Raw genomic sequence first — 14884 nt, 5'->3', positions numbered from 1 at the left:
AAATTCCTGGGATTGTTACCTGCTAAAGCAAATTGTGCTTATCCCTCTAAGATGCACCACAAACACAAAAGGGTTATATATTCTCATTGGCTGCCTCGACATAATGACACTGCCAATGTCTGAAATTAAAAAATAAATAAATAAAATTGATTTAATCACCATGACTACTGCAAACCTATCACGTTTAAGCACACAAGCTCCACCCAGGTTTGCATATGTTGTGTGATTTCCTGCAGACACAAAAATTTAAACCTAAAGTAATTCATACTGGTGAAGCTAATACTAATTCTGGGGAAAAATGAATGTGGAAAAGCCTTATGTTTGTTAAGTGATACAAAAGCAGCACAGAACTGTTTGCAACTCAAACTCAGCATATAAATCAGTGAGTCTGTTAGCTGGATTGCAGATGACCATTTTCCAGTAAGTTTTATAAATTCCCCAGATAACAGGACATTCACTCTATTCTCTTTTTTTGTACTAGTCTCCAAAACTGTGAAAGGCAAAATTTACAAGATAAATATATGTGGTGACACCTGCTGTGGTGTATGGTTTGAAAACAGTGGCACTAACGAAAAGAAAAGTGAGTTGAAGATATTAAGATTTTCATTGGGGTTGACCAGGATGCAAACATTATAGATGTGTGTATTAGAGGGACATCTCAGGTAGAGCAGTTTGGAGACAGAGAGGCAAGGCTGGTTTGGACATGTGCAGAGGAGGGATAGTGGATATGCTGGACAAATGATGCTGAAGATGGAGCTGCTAGGCAGGAGGAAAAGAGGAAGACCACAGAGAAGATTTATGACTGCAGTGAAGGAGCACATTCAGAGGGTTGGTGTGACAAAGGAGGATACTTAGGAGAGGGTGAGATAAAGGCAAATGATCCACGACCCTTAAAGGGAGCAGCTGCAAGTAGAAGAAGAAGAGGACTTGTCTCCATAATTTTCCATATAACTGCCTGCTCATACTGAGGCTGCTCAGCTGTGGCTGCCTCTGAGGTAACTTTAGCTTTAGTCACGCCTGTGGTAGCGTCTTTAAAATGTCCATGTTTAGTGAGGTGATTGTTGTTACGAATGCTTTTGTGGTTGTTTACTTGTGTTTCACTTACAGCGAGGAGGTTCCACGCTAATGATAGGTTAACATTTGGCTGTGCATGTGTTGTGCATGCATGAAACGGAGCGGTCAGGGGAAATGCTTGTACCTGTCCTGATTGATAAGTGCATCTCTATTTCTTATATCAGTCTTGTGCTCCACAAAGAGCCTGCAGCAAGACATTGCGTGTAATGCCTGTGTATGAGAGATGAGGTCACGAGTGATTAGTCCATAGCTTCATTTTGTTCTTTTGCACATCATTGGTAACAATGAAGTCAAAACTTTAGATAGAAGTTCTTTAGGAGTCGTCTTGTAGTCTGAAGACAACGCTCTGTGAATTTATATATATCCTGAAACTGCGTTGTGTAATTCCTGGTGCTGCTTTGGGTTATAGTAATAGTAAGCCTTGAAACTCATCTGTAATACATATAGGTATGTTTGGTTTTGTATGAAACTGTGCTCTCACTGCAGAGCTGGATTGAGTTTGCAGGTTACAGGTTATCAGATGCTCAGAGACAAAACACACACATGCACACATTTATATAAACGAAACTTTTTCTTGATTTGAAGACAAACTGATGAAGATTGTTATTATATGCTTAAATTTCATGTCTCTATTATGCAAAGTGAAAAGAAACAAAATGTAGGCTCAGTTCTAATGGATGCAATATCTATTCATTTCATACAAACCTCTTGAAATGCAAATGATTTTTGTCATCAAAGCTCCACTGTGAGATGACGACCTCTGGAAGAATTGGAGGGAATTTCTCTTTACAGCTGCGACTAGGATTCTCTGAGACTTAAGAATGATATGATTGGAGTTATGTGGTCAAAGGTAAATGTCTCTGTGGCCTTTTACTACATATGAGTCTGGACCGATGCTGGATTTACACTACAATTTCAATGTTTGGCAGAAGCATACAAGTGTGGGGCGGTAATTCCAGTTTCTTATAGTTGCATGGAAAAGTTCAAGCTCCCTGTTGCATCATTTTATAACCTGACTGTGTTTGACATATCTGGTATCTTTGGAAAGTCATACTGTTGGCTAGAATTTAAATTAAAATTCTTTGACTTTAAACAAAGCTCAGCTTCACAACATGCATCTGTAATGATGGACCCAGGGAAATGCCTGTAGAGTGCAGAGGTTAATCATTTTTTTTTACGAGAGATCTATGATTCTGGAACAGATGCAGTGTCTCTGGTTTGCTGGTCTAGACAGGACGGAAACAAAAACCTTTAGCCTTTTATTTAGGCCTTATAGCCTGCCTAATGTTAGCAAGACTGATCTGTGTATAAACAAAAATCTGGTACATCTGGATTTGCATTTATATAAAATTATGTTTGTGTCAAAAGTAGCACGCAAGATAAAAGATAATTGCAAGCAAATAATTCAGTTTTACTGGGGTCTCGAGGCTTGTGATGTCATGCACACATTGCTGAAGAGTGGTCCACCAAATCAGACATGACAACAACAACCGTTTGCTAGGAGAAAAATATGTATTCTCTGACTGCTTGGCAGTGACTCCTGGAGGCTGCTAGCTGTCTCTGGGAAGGTGCTACACCTAAAAACCCTCTGTGATTGCTTTGGTTGCTAGCAGATTTCCACAGTTGGCTGTAGTTTTCCACGTTTGTCTGCAAATAATCACTAACTACTAGCCCAGAGGCAGTAAAGCATGTTCTCAAAACCAGAAATATAGAAGGTTACTCTGCCTTCAGAGTAGAAGTTGTGCCTCACGCTGCAGTTCACGTTTACTTTGAAGGTAAACTGTCTCCATTTAGCTGGACAGTATTTGTTGACAAATCTTCTACTTCCTACAACTGCAGCAATATGCTAGCAACCATAGCAATCACAACAAAGATCTGTCAACAGGTCAGGAAATTCATATTTTTGCCTCATGGCCGTGATTGCCAGGAGGCTGCAGACCAGTCTCTAATCCTATGTAACAGGGGGCCTTATTCACTTCCAGATCCCAGATTGTCACCATAATTGTCACTTGTCCAAAACCATGGACAAGTTAACATCCCTTAGCTTGTGGTCATGTGTCTGCAAAACCTCAGTTCATTGCCACTCATGCAGTTAAACTCCTCATGGGTTAATTAAACAACCTGCAGGAGCACACAAAGAAGCCATCACTCAGTGGGGGTGTGTACTAGGCGAGTCCCGCAGCAGATTCACACTCTCGCAGGGAGCTCGGCTCTCAAAGCTGAATTCTGCTAACGTGAATCACTCTAACTTTTGACAGTTTAGAGGGCAGAGCTCAAAGAAAGAATGATATTAATGTGATTGGTCACTTTCAAAGCAGTGATGCCACAACATCTCTGACTGATGTGTAGTTTACGGTCCTGCAAATGTGTCCATCCGCGTACGCATTAGTGTTTGGACAGCAAACAGAGAAGTGTGTCATCCGTCGCAAACATTCTCCTGTGCAGTCCCCCAAAATCTCAACTGCAGGTTGCTGGACATAAATTACCCAGGCATTGGTTTACTGATGATTGGTTGATGAAGGGCTGGATTAAGAAAAGGCGCGACAGAAGAAGAACGGGAGAAGAGCAAAAAAATCCTGACACATTAAAAACACAGGACGAAAAGTACAGACAGTGGCTCCAGTGGGCCCTTATTGTTTTTACCACTCTGTTTCACTTCAGCTCTTTATGTGTTGTAACGTCGCTCTTCTCTGCAGCTGGCTGATGGACCAACAGCACAAGCAAGAGTGGCCCACAAACAGGTTGTATCACATGTTTTTGACACTGCCCCTATTGACAACAAACACTGCAGAGGACCGCCTTCGCCTATGCACAAAAGAGGCATAACAGGTTCAGTTTACCATGTCAAACAGAGTTGCACCATCAAGCGACATAAGTGACATTTTACTTTGTAATAGTTTACAATTTGTAAAATGAAGCTTGGTGAATTGACAATCAACTTTGTGGGTTTTTTTGTTATTTTTTTGTTGCGTAGCAGTAGAAGCATTTTAAACATCTTTGAAAAAATGGAGAAGTTAAAGGCAAGTTTTGAAGTTTCGTCAATCTTTATTGTATCCCCCCCCCCCCAGCTTTATTTTAAAACTTTTTTCAGCATATGTTAACAAGTTGTAAATAAATGTATGTATTCGTCAAAACAAAATCAAAAGGCTTGTGCTTTGTAATATTATGTGTAATTAACTATTAGGATAATTCAGGTGCCAAAGCAGGGGATCTACCATGTGGAAGGTCAGTGGACTACGCCAGTCCACATACCAAAGTGTCCTTGGGCAGGTGTGTGTGTGTATGTGAATGTTCCAAAGTGCTTATGTGTAGTTAAAAGTACTGTATGAATGTGTGTGTTATTGAGTGAATGAGACTTGTAGTAAGGAAGCGCACTGAGTGCTCCACTGAGTAGAAAGGTGCTAAATAAGCACCAGTCCAAAGTAACACAGCACACTCTGAACCGTGTGCTCATGGAGTCTGCAGACCTGTATATGTACAGTATGTGCTGGGTTTGCATTTGTGACAAAGTATGTGTGTATATGCATGAATATAAGTACGTGTGTGTGTCAAGAAGTGAGACAGGCCAGTGGTAGAATGGTAGAATACAGTATTCAGTACAGATTAAATGAGGGTTTTGTTCAGTTTGCTCCAGATGTTGAGTCTGTGTGTTTTATTTTTACATTCTTGGCCTGCAGCCCATATATATTTTGGAATGGGCAAGGAGTAATAATATCAGTGGAAAATGCTGCGGTCTGGTACCTTTTAAATAACATTTCCTCCTTTTTCTGCTGCTGTCCTGTTTTTCTTTCCATGTTGTCTTTTATTTGGGAATGAGCTTTGAGAGGTGATGTTTAGAAAAGCGCTGAAATGAAACTGGCTGCGGGGTTCAGGGAATCACTGGAGATCTCTCCATGAACGCACACACACATGCACAGAACATGCGGAAACCACACACACACACACACTGTTGGTGCTGCTAAATTCAAGGAGCGGGGAAGGAGGAAGAAGTTTAGTTCCTAAATGAGAAAGGTCAGACGGGCGGTCTTTGGTCTTTTGGTGGGCCCTCTTTAGGCTGTGTGTAGTGGGAGATGCAGTTGTACTAATATTTAGCTCTGTCCCCTTGGTCGGTAGAAGAAATTATACCAAAATGTGCTCGGGGACCCACATTTTGGACTTACCTTTCCTCTATTTCTGATTTATTTCTGAACAAATCTGGGCCGAAGCAGCCTAAAATCTGCACTGGAGCAGTTAATGGAGTTGTAAAGTTGGGGTAGGCTCCAGGGAAATATAACCACAAGGTTTAAAAAGTTCTCTCCGTCTGTCAGTCTGTATGCATGTATCTCTTTCTGTCCTGCGGTGGGGCCACCCCTGTTTGAAAAACCTCAGCTCATAGTCAAAGAAGAAAGTTTGTCCTGCATTTGTGTGCAAAGTACAGTACATTTGTGCTTGAACCAAAAGGATCAGCTGAGGTTATCATAGCACACGTCTGTTTCTCAGTATTTGACATTCAAAGAATTGCTCTTTACATTATTTTCTACAGTGACTTGCTTGTTATGTAATGTTTGTTTATTTATTGGCCTTGAAATTTGCTTTGTGCATCTGTGTCGTATCAAGTACAAAGAGCACCGAGCACAAACTGTTTCCTGTACAATGTCATTCTGCAGCACTAAGGATTAAATAAGTCACTTCTGATTTTGTCAGTGATTTTGTCTGTTGTCTATGGCAACTTTGCATGAAAAATAATTTGAAGACAGCAGGAGATATATGTTGATTTGGAAACGTGTTCACCATGACTTCATAGTCCACCATCTTAACTGTGCTGACAACAGCCTCTTATGATGTAACTCTAATCAATGGTACTACATACACAAACAACTGTAGCAGTAATTCTAGCCAGAAAATCCCAGGCCACTTTGTACACACAAATCACCAGATTGCTAGTTTTATGGGTTAACCCTGTGTTTTACTGTAATCTGTCCCAGACAAGTTTTTAGAATGAAATATATCCAGATGATCAAACATTTTGGAGTGACCAAAAAGCCTAATTTTCAAGACTGACCATAGCTATAGGTTCACCTGCAAAAAGGATTAGCTCAAATCTTTAAATGGTTTGTTTATAAATAGGCATCCACCTAGTGTTTTCATGCTTTCACTAAAACAATGTAAAAAGACTAATGCCACAGTCACACACACCAGTGGTTGGAGACCACTGCACCTTCCTTAGTCTGTCTTACAGTGATTGCAATCACTCCAAGTGTGACCGCCATTGTTTGGAGACAGGTTGCCTCCCACCTGTGCAGTGCCTAGTAATCAAAAGTGGTCAACCAGAGGTTGAGGGTGGTGTACTCAACCTGCTGCCGACTAGTGGGTTGCTGCAGCTCCTTGCAATCAGTTGCAGAATGCAAACGAATTCAATTCCAATAATTCCTAGTCGCAAAGAGGTTGTTGTTCTACTTTACCACCTGCTCCACTCTTTGTTTTCTTCTGACACTACATCTTACTGGATGACGAGTCTGAATGTTGTCTTTAGTAAAGCAGGTAGATGTTGCGAACGCACACCTTTGTGCACCTGTTCCTAAGCACTCTAGACATGCCACCAAGACATGTCCCAGTGCTCTGCCCTGCCTACACACATTGGAAACAAGCACTGTTACTCTGTACTCTGTTCTTTATGTGTGAGATACGTTGGGAAACATGATGAAATTATTATTCACTACACCTGCTTATTTATAGTCAAATACAGCAAATGAACCAAAATAGCTAAAATAGCCGGGTCCCTTGTGACCTGTAATGATTTGCACTACTATATGCAATTTTTTATAATACTGACCAAAATACTTAATAGTGTTTGATGGAAGACAGGAGGACAAAACAGTTGTGACAGACTGATTACTCTTAGCTGGAATATTCTCACGTTCAGTGTCCTTCTTTCTTTTCCAGTGGTTTCATAAGGACAACTAAGTTATCAAAATTGTGCTGCAGTTAAGCAACGACCAGCCCCTAAAAGAGAAGAGTGTATTGAAGGGAGAAGAAGAGCATCTCTCAACTTTCATGGTGTGGAGGGAATTGAATGAGTGTTATTGAATGAGAAAGGGGAGAGGTGTTGCTGCACTCATGGTCTCCCTGTGACAGAGAGGGTGGGAGGGTGGTGGGGCAAAGGTCAGCAAAGAGGAGTAGGGGTGGGGGTGGTGGTGGGTAGTGAGGGATGAGGGAGTGAGAAAGAGACAGCATCTGGAACCAGAGCCTTTCCCAGCCAAGTTCCGTTTGTTTAGTCTAAAAGATGAGTGTAGGGGCGCAGCAGAAGAAAAGTAAGGCCAAGAGAATTAAAGCATTCAGTAACAGAGAAAGGAAGGGAGAGCAGGTATGAAAGTGTGCATGTGTTTGTGTCTTTTATGCTGCACATACTTTTGCAAGCATGGAGAGTTTCATTTCAACAGCTCGAGCTTTGCCTTTTGTTGTAATTTGTGTTCCCGATTTTAATGCCAACTGAAAAGTAGTGAGCACTCTCCGAAATGCTTTAAAGATGAAGTTAGCAGCTGCAAGCAAAATGTTTCATCAGACAGATGTAAAATTCCCCGATTATGATGCCATTATCCAAAAACTAATTGGGATGCTACGAGTGAAGATGATGACGCCCAGATGGACAGAATGGCTAATCACTTTATGAAGTGAATTTCCAGAACAGAGGTTTTGGATAAAGCGTGGGAAACACTTCTTACTGCTGTGCTCGCAGTAACCTTGTACTGACGCTGGCATAAACCACAGAAATAAGATCCAAAGTTTAAAAAAAAGTGGAGATATTGTTTTAAGGTGTATGCGTTTGCTTGTTTAGCGTGTCCAGTGCTCTCACCTCTCCCCTCCCCCTTTGCACCATATTAAGGCTTCAAGGGAGGTCAGCTCCTCTTGACCTCTGCGTTCCACAGCAAGGCACCGTAGCTGGGCCACACACACATATGCACCCAAACACTTCACACACAAAGACACTATACACACATGCACACATATGCAGCGTCTCACCTCATAAACGCCTGACTAAAAACACTAAAAGCGTTGCTATAAGCAAACACCTAAAAGAAGAAGAGAAAAAGAAGGAAAAAAAGAGACAAGAACTGATTTAATTTTGAAACAAAAGTGTGCCAAGACATATGTCATAAGTAAAAAACGCAGTAGAGAAAAAGAGAAGATCATCCATCTGAAGTCATCCAGACAGAGGTCAGCGTTTTCACCTATCAGGGTGTCCCGAAGCCTTCATTTTGTAGAATGTACAAATACAGCTTTGTTTGGCTGGAATTTGGTTGTGTGCTCCATGAGCATTCCCCGGCCCCTCACTCAATGACCTTTGGCCTCTAGATACACACAAACACATGTGCACACAGTGATATATGGGGATTTCTAGGTTATACAGTGCACAACAACAACAGGCACAGCCAGACAGGACATGAGTTGAAACTGAGCTGGAAATGATCTCAATGCCAGCTTTTATTCCCCAATAACCTACTTCTGGGTTTGTCCATGCATACAGTGGCACTGTGTCTGAGCTCTGATACTTCTATTAGTACAATACACTCTAATGTGGTACACTATGTGCTGTGCTTACAGGGCAGTGTTATCTCAACTCAAACATGGCTCTCTCCTTGCCACATAATATAATGGTAACCTTCTACTGTGATCATCTTGTGAGACAATCACAAAAGATACCTCAACCTATTTAAAGTCAGTGCCTGGAAAAAAACAACAACATCTGAACTGTTGTTCAACTGCTGTTTACTGGCTAGCAGAGGTAAAACAGACAAAAGCTCTGACAGAGTGACTTCCACAGTCAACTATCGGAAAGTTACGAGTGCAGAATCCAGGTGGTTGTTGGGCCTTTCATGCAGTCATACAAGCAAAAGCATTCATATCAAAGCATACAATCAGAGGCATGGCTTGTGTGTGCTTTCCTTTCTCTACAGTATACAGTGGGGCAAAAAAGTATTTAGTCAGCCACCGGTTGTGCAAGTTCCCCCACCTAAAATGATGACAGAGGTCAGTAATTTGCACCAGAGGTACACTTCAACTGTGAGAGACAGAATGTGAAAAAAAAATCCATGAATCCACATGGTAGGATTTGTAAAGAATTTATTCGTAAATCAGGGTGGAAAATAAGTATTTGGTCAATAACAAAAATACAACTCAATACTTTGTAACATAACCTTTGGTGGCTGACTAAATACTTTTTTGCCCCACTGTATATACATGTGCATATGTTTTAGAGAAGTTTTGTGTAGATAACAGTTTCTATGAAGGCTGATATGGTAAGTGACAACAATTTATAGAAACCTGCAGCTGGGGACCTATTGAACAGAGTAAAGTGAATTTTTTGTATGTTTTTTGATGTCAATCTATGTGGCTCCATGACCTGTGGCCCAGAGTCTTGTCTGTGACCTCATCAAAGAGAGACGAGAAAACAAGCATCCCTCTTGAGGACAACGGTCATTCATCTTTCCATCTTTGTTCCTTTTTAGAGCCTTCTGCCCGTCATGAGGCAAAATCAATGTCTTAACAGGATAGAGAGAGACACAAAGATGCAGACACAAAGACCACTCTCTCTCACACACATACACATACACGAAGCACATAGAGGGAGAATCTGTGCGCGGCGCTACTTTATGAGTTTTCTGTGAGGCCGAAGCCATTGTTTGTACTCAAAGCACTTGACCTTGTAAAGAAAGGAATGAAACAATTTTGCAGCACTGCATTTAGAACCACACAAATCGACTGGTCTCATTGTCCCCTCTGAAAGTTGTTGTGACATGAGAATGTTCTTTGAATATTTTTGTGTACATATTAGGTAAAATGACTGCAATTTTAGTCCTTGGTAATAATACACAGGTTTATCTCCTGCATTGGGTTTTGCACTCAAGGATGACACAGCCCGATTGTTAGTTACTGTATCTAGTAATAGGTAAGGAAGCCATAACTGGACTAAGCTATTTTACATATAGTGTACATATACAGTAACTTGGCTTTTCTTTGCACTATGGAACATATCTTCTATGTTCATCCATCAAATATTTGGTATTGGATATAGAGGTATATTTTGAAATGTAGTCCTCAACATGCTAAGCGATGTTTTGTCTGACTGTTTGATCACAGAACCGGTTTCTGCTGATGTCATCAAAAAAAGAAAAGAAACAATAATGTGACAAAGACTGGCTTTTCTGCAATGGTTGTGAGTTCAAGCCTCACCTGGAGTGTTCTTGATGTTCTCTATGTTTTGGGGTCTAAAAACGGAAGCCAGTGGTGAAATCTCTCTAACAGCCAGCACGGAGCAACTCCTTTGGTTGCAAAAAGAAGTCATTATGTCTTGACTTGACTAACTAATAATCTGCATAAGCTCCAGTGGCGCAATCGGTAAGCGCGCAGTACTTATAAGACAGTACATTGTAGAGCAATGCTGAGGTTGTGAGTTCAAGCCTCACCTGGAGCATCGGCATTCTTTTTATGGTTCACCTGAACTTAAATCACTGTGGTCCAGCTCTTTGTAACCAAGCATTTAGGCATGAACTGCTGTTCTTGACATTGTGGTTGCAAGAAAGCAGTGATGTGATAAGCATGAGCACTTCTGTGTTAGCTTTTCCAACCTGGAAGCTAGGTTCATTACTCTCGATGTTTTGGGGTCTAAAAACTGTTACAGACAGTGAAATCTCTGTAACAGCCAGCACAGGGCAACTCTTTGGTGGCAAAAAAGTAGTGATATCTTGACTTGACTTAAACACTTTGCGCACAAGTTCCAGGGGCGCAATCGGGTAGCACGTGATACTTATAAGACAGTACACTGCAGAGCAACGTTGAGGTCGTAAGTTCAAGCCTCACCTGGAGCACCTGTGTTCTCTTGACAGTGCTGTTTTAAATGAACATAAATAAAGGTCCACTTGGTGCAGCCAGGTTATCAGAGCCTTCTTGATGAGTGCAAATAAAATTCAATGAAAAACAAAATCGATTTCCTTGCAAATTCTGCCCCTCTTTTTCTTTCCGTACTGTTTACCTGCATTTAAAAAATGAAAGAAGAAAAAGAAAAACTGAAATGTGATTGGTTGATAGAACTTGGACAAACAAGTGGAAAACCTGAAATGAAAAATCACACACTTACTTTAGATTCTGCAAATTCATATGTAGATTTCTGTTAATAGAGATTAATGAGGAAATTACCCTGCTTTGCACTTGATTTATTACCTGAATAAACATTTTTCTATTGAGTTTGTTGTTTTCGTCATTGTTAAATGGTGTTCATTTTAAAAGTCATGATACCATTCAGAGTAAAATAAATGATAAAGCAGGCTATATTTGCCTGTAGTTATAACTGTTTCAGTGTGCTGTGTCATTTGGTGTTCTGTCAGAGTCAGAACACCAAAGTACTATTGACTTGACTTGGATGGATTACCTGTTACGGATTAAAAAGCTAACATGGGATGTTAGCACAAAAAGCAAAAGTGTATGTAGTAGATACTTTCATCTCAACCTTCTGTCACATATAGGGTTATGAAAAAGTCTAATTTTTTTCTATATCTGTCACACTTGTGTACATTCCAGATCATCAATATGATTTTTCTTATGAAACAGCATTGACAGCTCATACAGGGGGTCACAAAAGAACCAAGAACAACATCTAGGTTTGTCTTAGTTAAAGTCAGTGTTCATTATTGAACTATAAGAAAGAGAGTGGGTAAAAACAGCATCGGTGGAAGAGTTCCAACACAAAAACCGCTGCTGACCTAAGGCTCACATTTGCCAAAATAAAAAATCTTGGCGACCCCCAAAACTTTTTCAGTGATAATGTGATTTTCTGTGGTTGCTTTCCCGCTTCAGGACCTGAACGAACAATCGATGGAAGCATGAATTCTGCACTCTACCAAAAATCCTGAAGGGGAAGTTCAGGCCATCACAAGCACACTTGCAGGTTATCAAGGACAGTAACCAAAAATACACAATCAAGTCCACCTCTGAATGGTTAAAAAAAGAAAAGAAAAATAAAAAGAATGTTTTGGAGTGGCCTAGTCAAGCAGTTCATTCATGCTCAAAACCCTTGAAAATATGGCTGAATTTAAATATTTTGCAAAGACGAGTGGGCCAAAATTCCTCCACAGCAATGTGAAAGACTCATTCCTAGTTATTGTTATAGTCATACTGCTTGATTATATAGTAGTTCTTGCTGCCAAGGGTGGCACAAGCAGGTATTGGGTTTAGATGGCAATTGCTCTTTCACATAGAGCCAGGTAGGTTGGGACAACGTTTTTCCCTTAATAAATGAAATCATGATTTAAAAACTGAATTTAAATTTTTTTTATTTTTTTTATTTTTTTTTGTTAAAACGGAAAGAAAGAAATCAGGAAGGCAAATACCTTTCACTGACACTGGTACTCAATCCTCTACTGATTGCCAGCAGCCTTCTGAAACCACACTGAACACCTAAAAACAGTTATTTACATTAAAGAATCCTTTAGCCTGATCAAACAGAAGGATCCTGTGAATGAATGGCTTTCCAGTTAATGATAAATTTAATAAATAAAATTCTTGATACAGTAAATTTATAAAAACATTTTAGACACTTTGAAGCTTTCGCTCTTATGTTCTGACACATTTTTAAATGAATTTATTTTTTCATGAATTTGGACATAGTAATCCACAGTGAGAATGCCAAAAACCAGCTCTTTTGGTGTGTTAATTTCCACTCAAGCCCTGGTCCCCTTTTTATATCAGCTGTTTCTGAGATCTGGAGTCCACCTGTCCCTTATTCATCACACATAATTAAAAATAATCACACCAGTCTTCTTTCACTCTTGCATTAGACATACCACTTAACTGTTCTTTAAATCATCTTTAAATTTTATCTTATCAGCCAATCATATGTATGCCCTGCTGAGCATTAGAATAGGGAAGAAAGGCAATTTTAATAACTTTAAGTGTTGTTGGTGCTTTACGGACACTGTTGATCAGCTGGGATTTTCTCGCAGCTGGGATTTTCTCGCACTAGGGTTTATAGAAAATGCTCCACAAAAGAGAGAATATTCAGGGGGCGGCAGTTCTCTGTGGGAAAATACCTTGTTGATCCCAGAAGTCTGAGGAAAATAGCCAGGCTGCTTCCAGCTGATAGAAAGATAACAAATAACCACTTATTATAACCAAGGAATGCAGAAGAGCATCTCTGAACACACAACATGTCAAACTTTGGAGCAAACCGTCTACAGAAGCAGACAACCGTAATGACTGCCACTTTCGTCTGCTACAAACACAAAATTGGGGCTACAGTTGACACGGGCTCACCAAAATGGGACAATGGAAGATCAGAAAAGTGTTGCCTGTTCTGATGTTAATTTCTGCTGAAAATTCAGATGGTAGGGTCAGAATTTGATTTAAACAATATGAAAGCACGGAGCCACCCTGCCTTTTATCAGTGCTTTGGGCTGGTGGCAGTTGCATGATGGAGTGGGGCCTTAGTACCAAACACCACAGCCGACCTGAGTACAGTTGCTGACCATGTCCATCTCTATGACCACAGTGTGCCCATCTTCTGATTTCTGCTTCCAGTAGGATGATGTGACGTGTCTCAAAGCTCAAACGGTTTCATTTCTGATTTCTTTAACATCCTGAAATGACCTCCACAGTCACGAGACCTCAACTCAACCGAGCACCTTTGAGATGTGGTGGAATGAAAAATTCACATCAGGGATGTGCAGCTAACAAATCGGCAACAACTGTGTGATGCTATCATGACAATACGGACCAAAATCTCAAAAGAATGTGAGCAGCACCTTGTTGAATCTGTGCCATGAAGAATTAGTTCTGAAGCAGTTCTGAAGAGAAAAATTGCCAGACAAAAGCCAATCCTTACTGAAAGGCACATACCAGCTGCAGGGAGTTTGCCAAAAGGCACCTAAATAAGTCTCAGACCATGAGAGGTAAAATTCAGTTGATCAGCAACATGCATGGACTAAGTAGCTGTATCACAGTTTGAGAGAAATGACACAAAAAGCAAAATATGCAGCAAAACCATGTAAAATGACTTGGCATATCATTCATATTCCATTTCTTGTTACCAAGCTGTTTGTCTTTTCATTTTGGTATATTGTTCTTGAAATCCAAACTGTCAGTTGACAATTATTCATCATTTCAGGATAAGAATAGCATCCCGAGATCGCAGTGGTCCTTGTGTCCCAACAATATCTCACACAAGTAAAAACAATTTAATGCTTGTTTGCAAGATGAAGAAAACCACTGCCACAGGTACACAAATTCAGGCATTAATTGTGTTGTAGGGACATGAATCTGCTTTGTCGCATCTCAGAGTGTGTTTACCTTATAGAAACAATAAGTCCGTCTGTGAAGGTTCTCAGTCATCCAGGTCATCGTAGTCAAAGGAGCTTGCAAAGAAAAACGTCACCTCTCATCCGAGAAGCTTCTTCAGTTCTAAGGTCAAATGGTGGAGAGTCCCAAACTCTGGCTGATAGGGACCCACACCCAGTTTCACACCTTGGCTCAGGCGATTAGAGGATCATCAGGGGGTCCTTTTGTCCCTCTGTGGGGGGTCACTCCCACTAGGTTTATCTGGGACTCTCCACCATTTGACCTTAGAACTGAAGAAGCTTCTCGGATGAGAGGTGAAACGTCTTCAAGTAACTTAAAGAAGTCCAGACGCTTTTCTTTGCAAGCTCCTTTGAAAACAATAAGTCCCTATAACATAAAACACTTTTAAGGGTGAGTGTTAGTGTAAAAGTAAAGGGTAAAGTAAATAGGTGTTATGATTAAAGTAAGTCTCCAAGAAATGAATGGAATGTCCTGGGCACATGAC

At 40.5% G+C, this 14884-nt stretch overlaps 1 non-coding gene across 1 annotated transcript; it reads left to right on the top strand.

Moving 5' to 3' along the window:
• The first annotated feature begins 10431 nt into the window (after nucleotides 1-10431).
• On the top strand, nucleotides 10432-10525 carry trnai-uau (transfer RNA isoleucine (anticodon UAU)). Its single transcript has 2 exons — nucleotides 10432-10469; nucleotides 10490-10525. It is a non-coding gene; the product is annotated as a tRNA-Ile (tRNA).
• Nucleotides 10526-14884: the final 4359 nt, after the last annotated feature.

This window comes from Rhamphochromis longiceps, linkage group LG5, assembly GCF_057381845.1.
Source record: "Rhamphochromis longiceps isolate RC_006_pf linkage group LG5, R_longiceps_female_GT1.1, whole genome shotgun sequence".
Taxonomy (NCBI): Eukaryota; Metazoa; Chordata; class Actinopteri; order Cichliformes; family Cichlidae; genus Rhamphochromis; species Rhamphochromis longiceps.
Note: the sequence above shows the minus strand (reverse complement) of the source record. Positions and strands in the feature narration are given on the sequence as shown.